The sequence below is a fragment of the Pristiophorus japonicus genome, chromosome 12, assembly GCF_044704955.1.
Source record: "Pristiophorus japonicus isolate sPriJap1 chromosome 12, sPriJap1.hap1, whole genome shotgun sequence".
Lineage (NCBI taxonomy): Eukaryota > Metazoa > Chordata > Chondrichthyes > Pristiophoridae > Pristiophorus > Pristiophorus japonicus.
Window position 1 is genome coordinate 20,354,333 of NC_091988.1, and position 15,964 is coordinate 20,370,296.

Sequence of the window (15,964 nt, forward strand, 5' to 3'; positions counted from 1 at the left end):
GATCGGGAAAAAAATGATGTTTTTTACGTGATTGCTATGGGCGCGCATGCCCAGTACAGCTCCCGGTCTGCAGTCGGCTATTTTTAAAGAGCCAGTTGTGTGTGAGAACTTTCATTCTCATTGGAAAAATCGGAGCTGCAATACAAGATGCAACGCAGCTCAAGGACCAAGAATTTATTACAGGATGAAGTGTTGGCACTAGTTACTGTGATTGAGGTCAGATGGCACGAGCTGGACACCAGCAGAGGCCACATAAAAGTTTCACCAAAAGAAATGAAGAAACGCTGGAACCAACTTGCAGAAGATTATCGTGCAATGGTCACCGCCCCGAGGTCTGGAGGCCAGTTCAAAAAGAAATGGCAGGACCTTGGTCAAGTAGTTAGTGTAAACAATATTTTCATTTATTCACTGGAGTTGCAATTGTAAATGTGACCATCCGTGTATGTCCCACCCAGCAGAAAGACATCCTCTCTAAAGTTATATTTTCATCCTTGCAGAGGAAGGTGGCACACAACAAAAGGGAAAGAACTCGAACAGGAGGAAGCCAGGCAAATCTGCACCCACTGACACCCTTGGAAGAGAGAGTTGCTGCTTTGATGGGTCCTGCCTGGAGAAAAGCAACCAGCACTGCACAAGCTGGGCCCACACTCAAGGGAGAGGGTATGTCCTGCAAATTGCACAGTCTGGCTTTGCTAAATGTTAAGTACTGCGCAGGGTAGCCATGCTTCGGTTCATGGGGATGTCTCCGTCAGCTACGCTTTGGTTGATGCAATGTGCTACCATTCATCGTGGTCCTTCAAATGAGCCTGCGCTGTGTGAGCCTACTCATGCCACCCTGTCCCCAAATCTGTTGCTAACCATTTGTCTGTTCTGTTATATTTTGCAGAACCTGAGGCCAACCCTGATGAGTCTGAGGCTGATGCAGATGATGATTCAGACGCGGACGAGCCTGAAGAGGAGAACATCTTCCAATCCCACCTTCCAGACCAAGAACATGTGGGTGAGGGGGAGGGGCAAGGGGAGAGGGAGGATGAAGCCACCCATTGAGGTACCAGCCCCTTTCCTGAGTGGTATGTTGGGACATTCCATGGTTTCTCACCATCCGAGGCTGCGGGTCCCAGTGGGATGCAGCGAGCCACACCCAGGGTGAGGAGGGGAAGGAGAGCTCGATAGCACTCTCCTGAGATGCAGGATATAACAGATGTGGCTCAGATGATGGCAATGAGTGTGGAGAGCATTGTCCTTACTCGATCACTCCTGGACACCATCAGTGGGGTGGGTGATGAGATATCGGGAATATTGGGAGAAGTAACACCACTCTCACGAGAAATGGGAACACTGTCCGGGCACATGAGGGAAGGAATGTCGCAGGTAGTTGAGACACTGTTGGTGAACATGAGGGAGGGAATGTCTCAGGTAGCTGATACAATGTCGGCGAACATGAGGGAGGGAATGTTGGAGGTAATTGAGACACTGTCAGAGCACATGAGGGAGGGGATGTCGGAGTTAGCTGCTGCAATAAGGGAACATGCCCAGACCCCGTGCCCATTGACAGAATCAACTGTCACTCCCACTCCAATCCCCAGACCAGCCTCTGAAGAGGCCCAAGCCAGGCCCTCCACATTACTGGCTACCCACACCCCCCATCAAGAAATGCGCATTACCCGAGATATTCGAAAGAATAAACTTGGTAGCATCCCGAGAAAAGCTGCGCCACTGCCTGCGGGAAGGGGTGAAGTCACCAAGATCAAGCACATCGGGCGGTCTTAGAATAAGGTGGAAGAGAGATGGGTGCCGCCTTTCTTTGCTGCTGCTGTTGTTGTTGTTGTTGTTGTTGTTGTTGTTGTTGTTATTATTGCTGTTACTGTTGTAACTGTTCTCAAATTTCAAGTTTTTTGTAAGTTATGTAAATTTACAAGTTTAAAAGTTAATACGCGATCTTAAAGTTTGTAAGTGATCTTAAAGTTTGTAAGTGATCTTAACTGAAAACTTTAATGTTTGATACAAGAATATTTTGATTAAAGTTAAGTACAAACAAGTGTTTGTTAAACTTTTGAATAAAATATATTTTAAATTATAACAGAATCTTTTCCATTATTTGTTCCATTATTAACACAACTTTTGGAACTGAAGAAGAATAATTTACGTTATTTGTTTCATTAACACAACACAACATTTCGGAACAGGTCCAAACAGTAAACATGGTCCATTTGGAATAGTTGCCGCTGAGCCTTCTGGCAACAAAGCGTTCAGGGATGAGCTGCTGGCGCAAGGCTTGAGCTCCGCTGTCGTGCTCCGGGTTCAGATAGTTGCATGGCTTCCTCGTCTTTGTCCTCCGCCTCGTCATCAGACACTCTCACGTCAGGTGGGTCTTCTACTACCAGCTGCTGCAACCTCATGATGGTGAAGTTATGCAGCATGCAGCACACAACGGTGAACTGACCGACAATCTCAGGGGAGTATTGCAAGTAGTCTCCGGAATAGTCTAGGCATCGGAAAAGCTGTTTCAAGATGCCAATGGTCCTCTCTATTATGCTGCGTGTCGCAATGTGCGACATGTTGTATTCCAGGTCAGCTTCTGGTCCGGGTTACGCGTAGGGGCGTCATGAGCCAGGTGGCGAAGTGGTACCCTTTGTCTCCCACTAGCCAGCTCTGCCCTTCTGGTTGCTGCTGAAACATGGCAGATATAACGCTCTCGGATAGGATGAATGCACCATGGGTGCTCCCAGGGTATCTCACATCAACTGTCATGATGCGATGCATGTCATCACACACAAGCTGCACATTAATGGAGTGGAAACCTTTTCTGTTCCTATACATCTCGGAATCCTCCAAAGGTGCTCGCAAGGCAATGTGGGTGTCATTTATGTAACCATCATGCAATGGTAATCTTCATGTAACTGTAACCTTCATGCAACTCCTGTATACTGTACTTATACCCTAGAAATGCACACCCTGACCACAGGGGTTGAACTTGTGGGAGACACTCCTCACCTGGGTTTCCAGGTATAAAAGGGGAGGTCCCACCCAGGGTCAGCACTCCTTGGTCCTGGGAATAAAGGTTAAGGTCACGTAGTGACTGTGCCTACAGTACATGCCTCGTGTGAGTTTGTAGTACGGTGCAGGGATACCACATTTGGCGACGAGAAACGGGAATCACCGAACCACGAAGATGGCCACCGGTAGCACAGAGGAACATTACTGTGTGGGTGGGGACTGGGACGACTTCGTGGAAAGACTCCAGCAGAGCTTTGTCACGGAGGACTAGCTGGGAGCAACAGCGGCTGACAAACGGAGGGCGCATCGACTAACCAGCTGCGGACCACAGACTTGATGAAAGACCTGCTCGCACCCCAAAAGCCAGCGGACAAGTCCTTTGAAGAGCTCAGCCAGCTGATCAATAAGCATCTCAAGCCGGCGAGTAGCGTACACATTCTACACACACCGGCGCTGGGAGGGACAATGCATCTCGGACTTCGTTGTGGCAGACGCCTGCAGGGGGGAGATGTTAAGGGACTTTTTCATTGAGGGCATTAATCATGCTGGGATTTTCAGGAAGCTCATAGAGGCCAAGGACTTGACGTTAGAAGGGACGGCGTTGATAGCTCAGACCTTCATGGCAGGGGAAGAGGAGACCAAGCTAATTTACACGTGCAGCCCTGGTCCCAACATGGCGATGGACCAGGGAGTTAACATTGTGAACGCGGCCAGGGACCCCGCAGGCAGACAAGGGCATTTTGAAACTGCCCAGGCAGCAACAGACACTAGGGTGGGCCCGCAACAGGGACAACGGAAAGGGGATCGGCAATTCACGCCATCTCGCGGAACAATGCGTCCTGCGACGGAACCATTAACACCCACCATCAGAGTGCTTAGAAACAACCAAATGGGCAATCAGAGAGGAATGCCTAGTAACAGTCCCTTTGTTAACAACAATCTCAGCTCATGCTGGAGATGCGCGAGTAGACATATGCGAAAAGCTGAGGTTCCAGCACTATACCTGTAGGATTTGTAATGTCAGTGGACACTTGGCCAGGATGTGCAAAAAGGCTGTGGCGAGGCAAATCTGCGAGACAGAGGAACCAGACGAGGGTTCTGCAATGCAGGATGATGCCTGGGGAAAAGCCATGGATGCTGACGTTCAGCGGGTTTACGTGGCGGACGTCCACAGCTCATACACTAAAACACCACCCATGATGATGAAAGTTTTATTGAATGGCATCCCGGTGTACATGGAGCTGGATACGGGAGCTAGCCAGTCATTTATGAGCGCCCAACAATTTGAGAGACTATGGCCATACTGAGCTAGCAGGCCCAAACTGGAACGCATTGACACGCAGCTAAGGATGTACACCAAAGAGATCATCCCAGTGCTGGGCAGTGCAAACTTGGTGGTAACACATAATGGATCACAGAACCGGCTGCCACTCTGGATCGTCCCGGGGAATGGCCCCATGCTCTTGGGGAGGAGTTGGCTAGCTGAGATGAATTGGAAATGGGGGGGATGTGCATGCCATTTCATCTGTGGAGCAAAATTCATGCTCACAGGTCCGACAAAAATTTGGGTCACTGTTTCAGCCCGGTGTCGGAATGTTCAAGGGCACTAAAGTAGTGATACGTATCGCCCCGGACGCCAGACCAGTGCACCACAAAGCCAGAGCGGTGCCGTACGTGACGCGTGAGAAAATTGAAAGTGAATCGGACAGGCTGCTCAGAGAGGGCATAATTTCGGCCGTTGAATTCAGCGACTGGGCAAGTCCCATCGTTCCTGTCCTTAAAGCAGATGGCTCGGTCGGATTTGTGGTGAATACAAAGCCGCCATCAACCGAGTGTCGCTGCAAGACCAATACCCGCTCCCGAGAGCGGAGGTCCTTTTTGCCACGCTGGCAGGTGGCCAGCTGTTCACGAAGCTGGACCTCACTTCGGCCTACATGACTCAGGAGCTGGCTGAAGAATCCAAGCTTCTGACCACCATCACCACGCACAAGGGATTATTTATATACAACAGGTGTACGTTTGCCATTCGTTCGGCAGTAGCTATCTTTCAGCGGAACATGGAAAGCTTGCTCAAATCCATTCCTGGAACGATCGTATTCCAAGACGACATCCTTATAATGGGTCGAGACACCGAGGAACACCTCCACAACCCGGAGGAGGTGCTACGCCGACTGGATAGGGTAGGCTTGCGGCTGAAAAAGGCCAAGTGTGTGTTTTTGGCCTCAGAGGTCGAGTTTTGGGCAGGAGGGTTGCCGCAGACGGGATCCTGCCTACCGAATCAAAAATGGAGGCGATCCGCCGGGCGCCCAGGCCCGGCAACACGTCGGAGTTGCGATCATTCCTGGGACTTTTGAACTTTTTCGGGAACTTTCTGCCGAACTTAAGCACATTGTTGGAGCCGTTACACATGCTTCGGCGTAAAGGTTGTGAATGGCTTTGGGGGGATTGTTAAGAACGGGCTTTCAATAAGGCGAGGCACCTGCTGTGTTCTAACAAATTGTTGACTTTGTATGACCCCTGTAAAAAACTGGTTTTAACGTGCGATGCATCGTCCTACGGGGTTGGGTGTGTGTTGCAGCAGGGTAATGACGACGGCCGACTCCAGCCGGTGGCTTATGCCTCCAGGTCGCTCTCCCAGGCAGAGCGTGGATACAGCATGGTCGAAAAGGAAGCACTCGCTTGTGTTTACGGTGTGAAAAAGATGCACCAGTACCTTTTTGGTAGATGGTTCGAGCTAGAGACGGACCACAAGTCGTTAACATTCCTGTTGTCCGACAGCAAGGCTGTCAATGCCAATGTGTCAGCTCGCATACAGCGATGGGCTCTCACACTGGCTGCGTATGACTACACCATACGGCACCGGCCAGGCACTGAGAATTGCGCTGACGTGCTCAGCAAGCTCCCACTGGCCACCACCAAGGGGGCAGCGGAGCAAAGCGCTGAGATGGTCATGGCCGTTGAGTCTTTTGACACCGCAGGCTCCCCCATCACAGCCCGCCAGATCAAACTCTGGACCAACAGAGACCCCCTCCTATCCATGATAAAGAAATGTGTCCTGACTGGGGATTGGGCGCCCGCACACAGGGCGTGCCCCGAGGAGGTCAGGCCGTTTCAGAGACGGATGGATGAACTCTCCATCCAAGCCGACTGCCTGCTATGGGGCAGCTGGGTAGTCATGCCCCAGAAAGGCAGGGAAGCGTTCATCAGGGAACTCCACAGCGAGCACCCTGGCATCGTGTTAATGAAGGCCATTGCCCGGTCACATGTATGGTGGCCGGGGATTGACTCAGACCTGGAACACTTGGTTCGCAGGTGCACGATGTGTACCCAGCTGGGCAATGCCCCCAGGGAGGCCCCACTCAGCCCGTGGCCCTGGCCCACCAGGCCATGGTCACGTATTCACATAGACTATGTGGGGCCATTCATGGGAAAAATGTTCCTGATCGTTGTTGATGCATACTCAAAATGGATCGAGTGCACCATATTAAACTCGTGCACGACATCCATCACCATGGAGAGTCTGCGTACGGTTTTCGCGACCTACGGCTTGCCGGACATTCTGGTCAGCGACAATGGCCCATGTTTCACCAGCCATGAATTCCAGGAGTTTATGTCGGGCAATGGTATCAAACACGTCCGGACAGCGGCGTTCAAGCCGGCTTCCAATGGCCAGGCGGAACATGCGATCCAAGTCATAAAACAGGGCATGCTACGCATCCAACGACCCTCCCTTCAGTACCGCCTATCGCGCCTCCTGCTGGCCTACAGGTCCCGCCCGCACTTGCTCACGGGAGTCCTGCCAGTGGAACTCCTCATGAAACGCACGCTTATAACGCGTAGTCTCAGGGTTCTCATCCCTACATTTCGGCTTCCACCCCCACCACCCCACCCCGGGGCTTCTTTTGAAGTCGTGCCCCAAGCCCCTGTGTCCGGGCGAGGGAGCGATTCTGCCGGCCGATGCTCTGACCCTCGAGCCCAGCGAGGAGAGGTTCGGTGGTGGTGTGGTACTTTGAAAAAAATTCAAAATTAAATTGCGTTAAACTTCCATTTTCTCCCTTTTGACTTTGAAAAAATTAAGCTTCAAGATGCATATTCTTTGTCTTCTTGACTCCCTCCAAAACTTTGCATAAAAACAATGACGTCTTTCTGCGACGATTTTTTAATGTGCGCCGGTTTTTCTTAAGTGCCCAGGAGATTTTTTGGAAGTGGTCCTCGGAAAAATGTACGTTGGCCAAACTTGCTTAAATCTGAAAAACTGCCGCAGACATCATGCCCCCTATGACGCAAAAAAAACTAACCGAAAAAAAATCGTCACTGACCAAATTACGCCGGCGTAGAAACTTTGGGGAAACCTGGATATTTTAATTTACGTCAAAAAAAGCGGCGGGCGCCAAAAAAAACGGCGCAGATAACTGGGGACAATTGAGCCCGTCAATATTGTCATATAGCATGAGGCTCCGCTTGCGTCTTCTCTTGGCTGAGCTCATTCTGTTTAGAAAAGGTCAAGGTGTAGGCTTCAATTGATCTACAATATAAAGCAACGACATTTTTGTCACTGTGGAGAAAAGACATGGAAAAAGCAGCTTGGAGAATGAGTTAGTTGAGGGGCCAGCATGTAGTGCAGATTGTAAAGTGATTGCCTCATTACCGGAGGGTTACGAGTTTGATCGCAAGAGTACAAATCCATGTAATAGTTCGAGGGTTTTGTCAGTTCTTCTCAGCCAAGCTATTTGACTGAACTCTATAAGGAAACAAGCTGAGAGAGGGAAAGGCACTGCCTGCCACAGTTTGATTAAAAGCTATCTCTGTTTGCCAATTGTGGAGTTGTCGGGGCGACAGTAATGGGGAAATGTAGAGCCTTATCCTCCCAGTTTAGTGGAATGTTTTAATATTAAATAGTATTCAAGAGCAGAATGTTAAGCTCTAAATAAAATGAAAACGTTATTGACTGCTCCAGTAAGTGATCAATTTACTTTCTAGAGGTCTCAGTGTGTCCCCAATTGTAAAATGGTTATTATATGAAATCATCTTAATAATGAATGTAGGTTATGATGTGGACTGCAGCATTAAGTTTGGCCTGTATTCATGGAATGATATAGAACTACATAGACTCTACAGCACAGAAACAGGTCAATACAGCCCAACTGATCTATGCCGGTGTTTATGCTCGACACGAGCCTTCTCCCACCCCTCTTCATCTCGCCCTATTAGCATAATAAGGACAGAAGAACATAAGAAATAGGAACAGAAGTAGGCCGTACAGCCCCTCGAGCCTGCTCTGCCATTCAATAAGATCATGGCTGATCTGATCATGGACTCAGCTCCACTTCCCTGCCCGCTCCCCATAACCCCTTATCCCCTTATCGTTTAAGAAACTGTCTCTTTCTGTCTTCAATTTATTTAATGTCCCAGCTTCCACAGTTCTCTGAGGCAACGGATTCCACAGATTTACAACCCTCTGAGAGAAAAAATGTCTCCACATCTCTGTTTTAAATGGACGGCCCCTTATTCTAAGATTATGCCCTCGAGTTCTAGTCTCCCCCATCAGTGGAAACATCCTCTCTGCATCCACCTTGTCAAGCCCCCTCATAATCTTATATGTAAATCTTAAACATAATCTCACAATCTTTTGTTCTGTTCTCCCTCATGAACTTAACTAGCTTCCCCTTAAATGTATCTATGCTATTTGCCTCAACTACTCCATGTGGTAGTGAGTTCCACCTTCTCACCAATCTCTGAGTAAAGAATTTTCTCTTCAAATCCCTATTCGATTTATTAGTCACTATCTTTTATAAGATAAAGTGGAAACCTATTTTAATTGCAGAACATTAATTAAGTCAATATGATGAGGCATTTCCTGTTATCCTCATCTTCAACTAAATTGGATTGTCTGCAGTCTACAAATATTCACAATTATAAACCGTAGTAAAAAAGAAATATAACAATAAGTTGGATTTATATAGCGCCTTTAACGTAGTAAAATGCCCCAAGGCACTTCACAGGGGTGTTATAAGACAAAACGATAAATTTGACACCAAGCCACAGAGAAGAAATTATGGCAGATGACCAAAAGCTTGGTCAAAGAGGTATGTTTTAAGGAGTGCTTTAAAGGAGGAAAGAGAAGTGGAGAGGTGGAGAGGTTTAGGGAGGGAGTTCCAGAGTTTAGATCCCAGGCAGCTGACGAGCACGGCCACCAATGGTTGAGCAGTTATAATCAGGGATGCTCAAGAGGGCAGAATTTGAGGAGCGCAGACATCACGGGGGGTTATCGATGCAGACCAGATCAACTTTTGAGTTTTTTGTGAATCTTTGAGATGAATGTAATCTGAACGCAAAGAATAAGGGCTACTTTAAATTCAGATTCAGTTGAAATGTATGAAAACCAAACAAGTAAAATAGAATCTTTCTTACATCGTAGAAACTCTGTTGGATATTTTTTTTTAATTGTCTGGACTGCCAAACTCATGATTTTGTTAAACTTTCGACCCCTATCCATGCCATACCCAACATGGAGTCGCAGACCTTTTTCATTTAACTTGGCATGTTGTTATTATTTTCTTTCAAATGATGCAGAATCACCACTCGAAACATTAATGGAGCCTGGATCACATGCTTGCACCTCCTGCCCCAACAACGCCCTGTCATTCAGTACTGCAAATATCTGCCTGGAGTATGTATATGAAGTAATTTCATTCCACATGCCTTTCAGCCTATTGATTCGACCAAATTCCTTCACATTGTCAACCTCCAATAAAATTGTAAATAGACAGGTGACAGCAACTCACACTCACTGGAAGCTGTCCAAATCTGGTGCCTTTGTAACGGACACAATCTGTGCCACCCTTACAAACTTAAGACCCTTTGTTGTGCACTAGGAACCACCTCCCACAAGTTTTACACTCACCTACTGCTGCAATACAAAATGCTTTACTGTTTTTTATTGCTTCTTTGAAATCAAGTTCCAGTTGCCTAGGTATTGTATTAAACTATTTACAGGGCTGAACTGTCTATAGATGATGATGATGAGGCTAAAAAAGCTGTTGATGAAATTAGCATACAAATGCTTAATGCACTCATCTCATAGTCTTTTGTCTGCCATTTTAGATTGTATATTAATCCACTTAAAATAAACAAGTTAGTGCCTGCATTTCCTTCAATACTGAAATGAAATGCTCAATGGCTTTGGGGTTACTAATGCAAGAGCAGTACAGGAAGTTCTGAAGTATCCTTGTATAAGCTTTAATGATGCTTGGCTAATAGCTTGGTTATACTTGTGAAAGCATTTGTTTTGTTAACTGCATAGTATTTGTAAAATCTGATTTCATCAATATTAATCCTCAAGTTTCAGTTTGGGCATTTATGCCTCATTGTAAAAAGGCCTCAACACAACACACACATTTCATGCCATGTTAGTATCCAATGTAACAGGTTTCCACCCACATTAGCTGCCAGTGTAATTCCGATCAGTGGTTAACTGGCTTTCCAATCTCTCAGGCAATAAAGAACATTACAAATGGGATCCCTATAGCAATCTGTTACTTCATTAATAGAATCAAGATGACACGTAGTTTATTTTCAAATGCAAATTGCTTAGTCCTACCCACAGATATAACATTGGCCCCGTAATACTTTATTTGTCATTCTACTGCCCAGCAGTCAGTAATTTACTGCAAATGTGCTTGGGAACAAGGGAGACTGCATAGAAACATAGAAACATAGAAACATAGAAAATAGGTGCAGGAGCAGGCCATTCAGCCCTTCTAGCCTGCACCGCCATTCAATGAGTTCATGGCTGAACATGAAACTTCAGTACCCCCTTCCTGCTTTCTCGCCATAACCCTTGATCCCCCGAGTAGTAAGGACTTCATCTAACTCCCTTTTGAATATATTTAGTGAATTGGCCTCAACTACTTTCTGTGGTAGAGAATTCCACAGGTTCACCACTCTCTGGGTGAAGAAGTTTCTCCTCATCTCGGTCCGAAATGGCTTACCCCTTATCCTCAGACTGTGACCCCTGGTTCTGGACTTCCCCAACATTGGGAACATTCTTCCTGCATCTAACCTGTCTAAACCCGTCAGAATTTTAAACGTTTCTATGAGGTCCCCTCTCATTCTTCTGAACTCCAGTGAATACAAGCCCAGTTGATCCAGTCTTTCTTGATAGGTCAGTCCCGCCATCCCGGGAATCAGTCTGGTGAATCTTCGCTGCACTCCCTCAAGAGCAAGAATGTCCTTCCTCAAGTTAGGAGACCAAAACTGTACACAATACTCCAGGTGTGGCCTCACCAAGGCCCTGTACAACTGTAGCAACACCTCCCTGCCCCTGTATTCAAATCCCTTCGCTATGAAGGCCAACATGCCATTTGCTTTCTTAACCGCCTGCTGTACCTGCATGCTAACCTTCAATGACTGATGTACCATGACACCCAGGTCTCGTTGCACCTTCCCTTTTCCTAATCTGTCACCATTCAGATAATAGTCTGTCTCTCTGTTTTTACCACCAAAGTGGATAACCTCACATTTATCCACATTATACTTCATCTGCCATGCATTTGCCCACTCACCTAACCTATCCAAGTCACTCTGCAGCCTAATAGCATCCTCCTCGCAGCTCACACTGCCACCCAACTTAGTGTCATCCGCAAATTTGGAGATACTGCATTTAATCCCCTCGTCTAAATCATTAATGTACAATGTAAACAGCTGGGGCCCCAGCACAGAACCTTGCGGCACCCCACTAGTCACTGCCTGCCATTCTGAAAAGTACCCGTTTACTCCTACTCTTTGCTTCCTGTCTGACAACCAGTTCTCAATCCACGTCAGCACACCACCCCCAATCCCATGTGCTTTAACTTTGCACATTAATCTCTTGTGTGAGACCTTGTCGAAGGCCTTCTGAAAGTCCAAATATACCACATCAACTGGTTCTCCTTTGTCCACTTTACTGGAAACATCCTCAAAAAATTCCAGAAGATTTGTCAAGCATGATTTCCCCTTCACAAATCCATGCTGACTTGGACCTATCATGTCACCATTTTCCAGATGCACTGCTATGACATCCTTAATAATTGATTCCATCATTTTACCCACTACTGAGGTCAGGCTGACCGGTCTATAATTCCCTGTTTTCTCTCTCCCTCCTTTTTTAAAAAGTGGGGTTACATTGGCTACCCTCCACTCCATAGGAACTGATCCAGAGTCAATGGAATGTTAGAAAATGACTGTCAATGCATCCGCTATTTCCAAGGCCACCTCCTTAAGTACTCTGGGATGCAGTCCATCAGGCCCTGGGGATTTATCGGCCTTCAATCCCATCAATTTCCCCAACACAATTTCCTGACTAATAAAGATTTCCTTCAGTTCCCCCTCCATACTAGACCCTCTGACCCCTTTTATATCCGGAAGATTGTTTGTGTCCTCCTTAGTGAATACCGAACCAAAGTACTTGTTCAATTGGTCTGCCATTTCTTTGTTCCCCGTCATGACTTCCCCTGATTCTGACTGCAGGGGACCTACGTTTGTCTTTACTAACCTTTTTCTCTTTACATACCTATAGAAACTTTTGCAATCCGCCTTAATGTTCCCTGCAAGCTTCTTCTCGTACTCCATTTTCCCTGCCCTGCAGGCAGTATGGTTTATGGTTTGAAGGGTTAAGGATGTAAAATCCAATTTCAAAATTAAAATAGCTAAGGTCTCCTTCAAAGTTATTGAATCAAGAGGTAATGTGGCGATAGTAATGCTTGCTGCAAACAACTCTGCAAACTAACCATCCAATGTCACAGATGAAGGAGGATAGCAAGGAGGTGAAATTGAGGCATTCGCATAATATGGCCACCCACAAATGAACAGGCACATTTATAACAACATTCAAGTGAGGGAAATGTTTGCTAGCAACTGGCCTCTTGAACAAAACAGAGGACTTGAATTTTTTGAAAACATCTTCAGGCCGTTACAGGGACCATTTACACTGCAGTAAGCATAGATCTGTGAACATTGGGTGAGGTAAGGGTTGGGCTTACATGCAAACACGATGACAATACTCGCTCTCGAGAGTCATGGAGGAAGCATGATCTGTTGGGCGTAGTACCATGGGCCCAAAATTCCACACGGCTGATTTTTGGCGCAGTTGTCGAGGTACGTCCGTTTTTTTTAGTGGCCAACTGCAGCAAAAATAAAGTTCCAGATTTTGCCGGAATAAACTTTGAATTTGGAGCAGTGCAGATTGCCCTTAAGCTCTGTGGGTGGAGCTTAAGGTCTGCGCCGGTAACTGAGGTTGCCAGGGTAACGAGGGACACACTGAAGGGCTGAGGCTGGAAAGGGAAACATACACAAGATGCAGCAAGCAATTGTCGAGCTCAGGTGCTGCTGCTATCCCGGGCCAAATGGCACCCAAAATGTTTTTCCCTTTTTTCCGTGAAGGGTGTGGTGTGCTCGCGCACTTTCGGAGCTGCAATATGGATCATGGGATAAAGACCAGGAATTTTCTACCAGATGAAACTGAGGCCCTGGTTTCTATCTATGGGCCCAAATTTCCCCAAGAGTTGCCCCGTTTTTTTTGGAGTAAGTAGCTTTTCTTGGAGTAACTCAAAAATTGCAAATTTCGCCATTTAACTTGCTCCAATGTAAGTCAGTTAGTTAGGTTTTTTTCTAGTTTAGTTTGTTCTCTCCAAAAGGGGGCGTGACAAGCCACTTACACCTCTTCTGGCCATAGAAGCAAATTTGGCCAGCTAAAAGTTACTCCAAACTAACTTAGGCCAGTGTATGTGGCCACTTTTGTAGGTACGGAAAAACCTTACCTACATTCAAGAGATCAGCGCAGGTAGCCAGAGATAGTGGGGGGGGGGCTGCCGGGGGGGAAGGTGAGTTAGAGGATGACAAAGCACTAAAGACCTTCACAACATCAGCACAACATTACAAATTCTTCAGCACAACAGCTGCACAACATCATCACAAATAAATGAAAGATAAATCAACTACCTTGCTGACTGCAGAACACACCGGCCATCCCTCCCACCAGGGCTAGGGGTGGCAGGCATGCATGACTGTAGGGGTGAGGGATTTTTACTTTTTACAGTTGACCCTAAATGTTGCATGGTCCTAATGGAGGATGATTCAGTTTTAATGCAAAATATCTTTTATTGTAAATTTTACAGTGCACTTCAACGGTACCAACACCAACAACAACAGCCACAACAGGAAAGAATGTCTGCACCCATCCCTCACCCACATCTCGGGGAAAGTGCACTTCCTTATAGGGTCGGTGATGGTGGTGGGGAGGATGGGGGTGTTGGGGGCCCGGCTTGGGTCTGACCGGTGGCTGGTGCGGGGAGTGAATTGGGAGTGGCATTTGAGTCTCCGGCCTTTGTGCCCTTATTGCAGAAGCCAGTTTCCTCATGGCATCTGCCATCGTCTGCACACCCTCTGAAATGCCTGCCCTGACTTCCCGTCTTAGTGCAGAGATTTCACCCGACAGTGTCGCGACCTCATCACATACCCCACTGACGGCCGCCACGAGTGATCTTGTGAAGGCATTGGTCTCCTCACCCAATGAAATAACCTGATTAACCTCTGCTGAGGGTTGCCTCTCAGGAGAGACTGGTCGGCTTCTCCTTCCCCTCACCATGGGTCTGCCTAGTGGCACCCCTCCAGTGCGAGGCACAGGCTGGGACGGTGGGGGACTGGGTGTCCCAAGATGCATTTCCCGACCGCCACTCGGACCCGCGACTTCAGAAGGTGTGAACGCATTGAAGGTTGCCGAGGAGTTAATGGAGGGTTCTGGCAGTGTGATGGCCTGTGATATGTCCTGATCCATATCGCGGTCAGCATTCTCCTGAGCACACATTTCCATGGACCCCTCCTCCCCCCCCCCACTGCCTTGGTCTGGAGCACATGCATCTGGATCCTCAGGATCTTGAGGAGTGTCTTCTTCTTCTGAAAAGACAACACAACAGTCAAATGGTCAGTACTACAGGAGGGGGCAGGATGGGTGACATGAATAGTCTCACGCGTAGCAGGCCAGTCAGCAGGTTGATTTGAAGGGCGGCTATGCATTTTAATGACTCACCCTCACGTGTGGGCCCAGCTTGTACAGAGCTGATTCTTTTTCTGCCGGTGCGACTCAGCAAGGCAGCGACCCACTGTTCCAGGGGTGATAGTTGGTGCAGATTTGGCGGCCCTCCTCCTGTTCTAGTTCTCTCCCTTTTGTTGTGGGCCAATTTCTTCTGCAAAGATGAAAATATTAATTGTCAGACATGGTGCACTTCAGATGGATGGGACACATACAGATGCACATTTTCCACTGCAATTCAATTTAAAGATGAAGATATTACTTACACTCACTACTTGACCAACGTCCTGCCATTTCTTCTTGCACTGGCTTCCAGATCTTGCGGTGTTGACCCCTGCGGAGAATTCTTCTGCAACTAGGTTCCATCTTTTTCTAATTTCCTTGGGTGAAACCTTTGATGGACCACTCTTGCTGATATCCAGCTCCAGCCATTTCTCCTCTATTACAGTCACTAATTTCTCCACTTCCTCATGGAGGAAATTCTTGGTTCCTCTTGCATGCTCTTGCGCCATTCGTCTATTGGACTCAAACGCAGGTAATGTTCAATGATCACACTTACACCTCTCTTACACCTATTCAGCACTCCTTTCCACTCCCTCAGCCACACAAAAATGAATATTCACCTCTGTATATACTTCATAGTCACTTATTCTGAGGACGCTCTCTCTTTAATTGGCCGATTGCCAAGCTTCCTGTTGCACTGCGCATGTGCGCAGACTGGAGCGCCCATTGCGCATGCGCGCACGCTCAAACAGTCATGCGTGCCCCTGCCGGCACTACACCACACGCTGGGCGCAAGCCCCGCCCCCCTGCTGGCTGCGCTGAGCAAGCATGGCCGAAGCTCCGCCCCCCTCCCCCCCCTCCCGCCCCCAGGCTCTGCTGCGTGGCGCCGATGGATCC

General features: G+C 47.6%; 1 long non-coding RNA gene across 1 annotated transcript in view; it reads left to right on the forward strand.

The window, feature by feature from the left end:
• LOC139276694 (uncharacterized) overlaps nt 1–15,964 on the forward strand; it is a 122,993-nt gene that overhangs the window by 105,885 nt on the left and 1,144 nt on the right. The gene's annotated exons all lie outside the window — the stretch shown is intronic.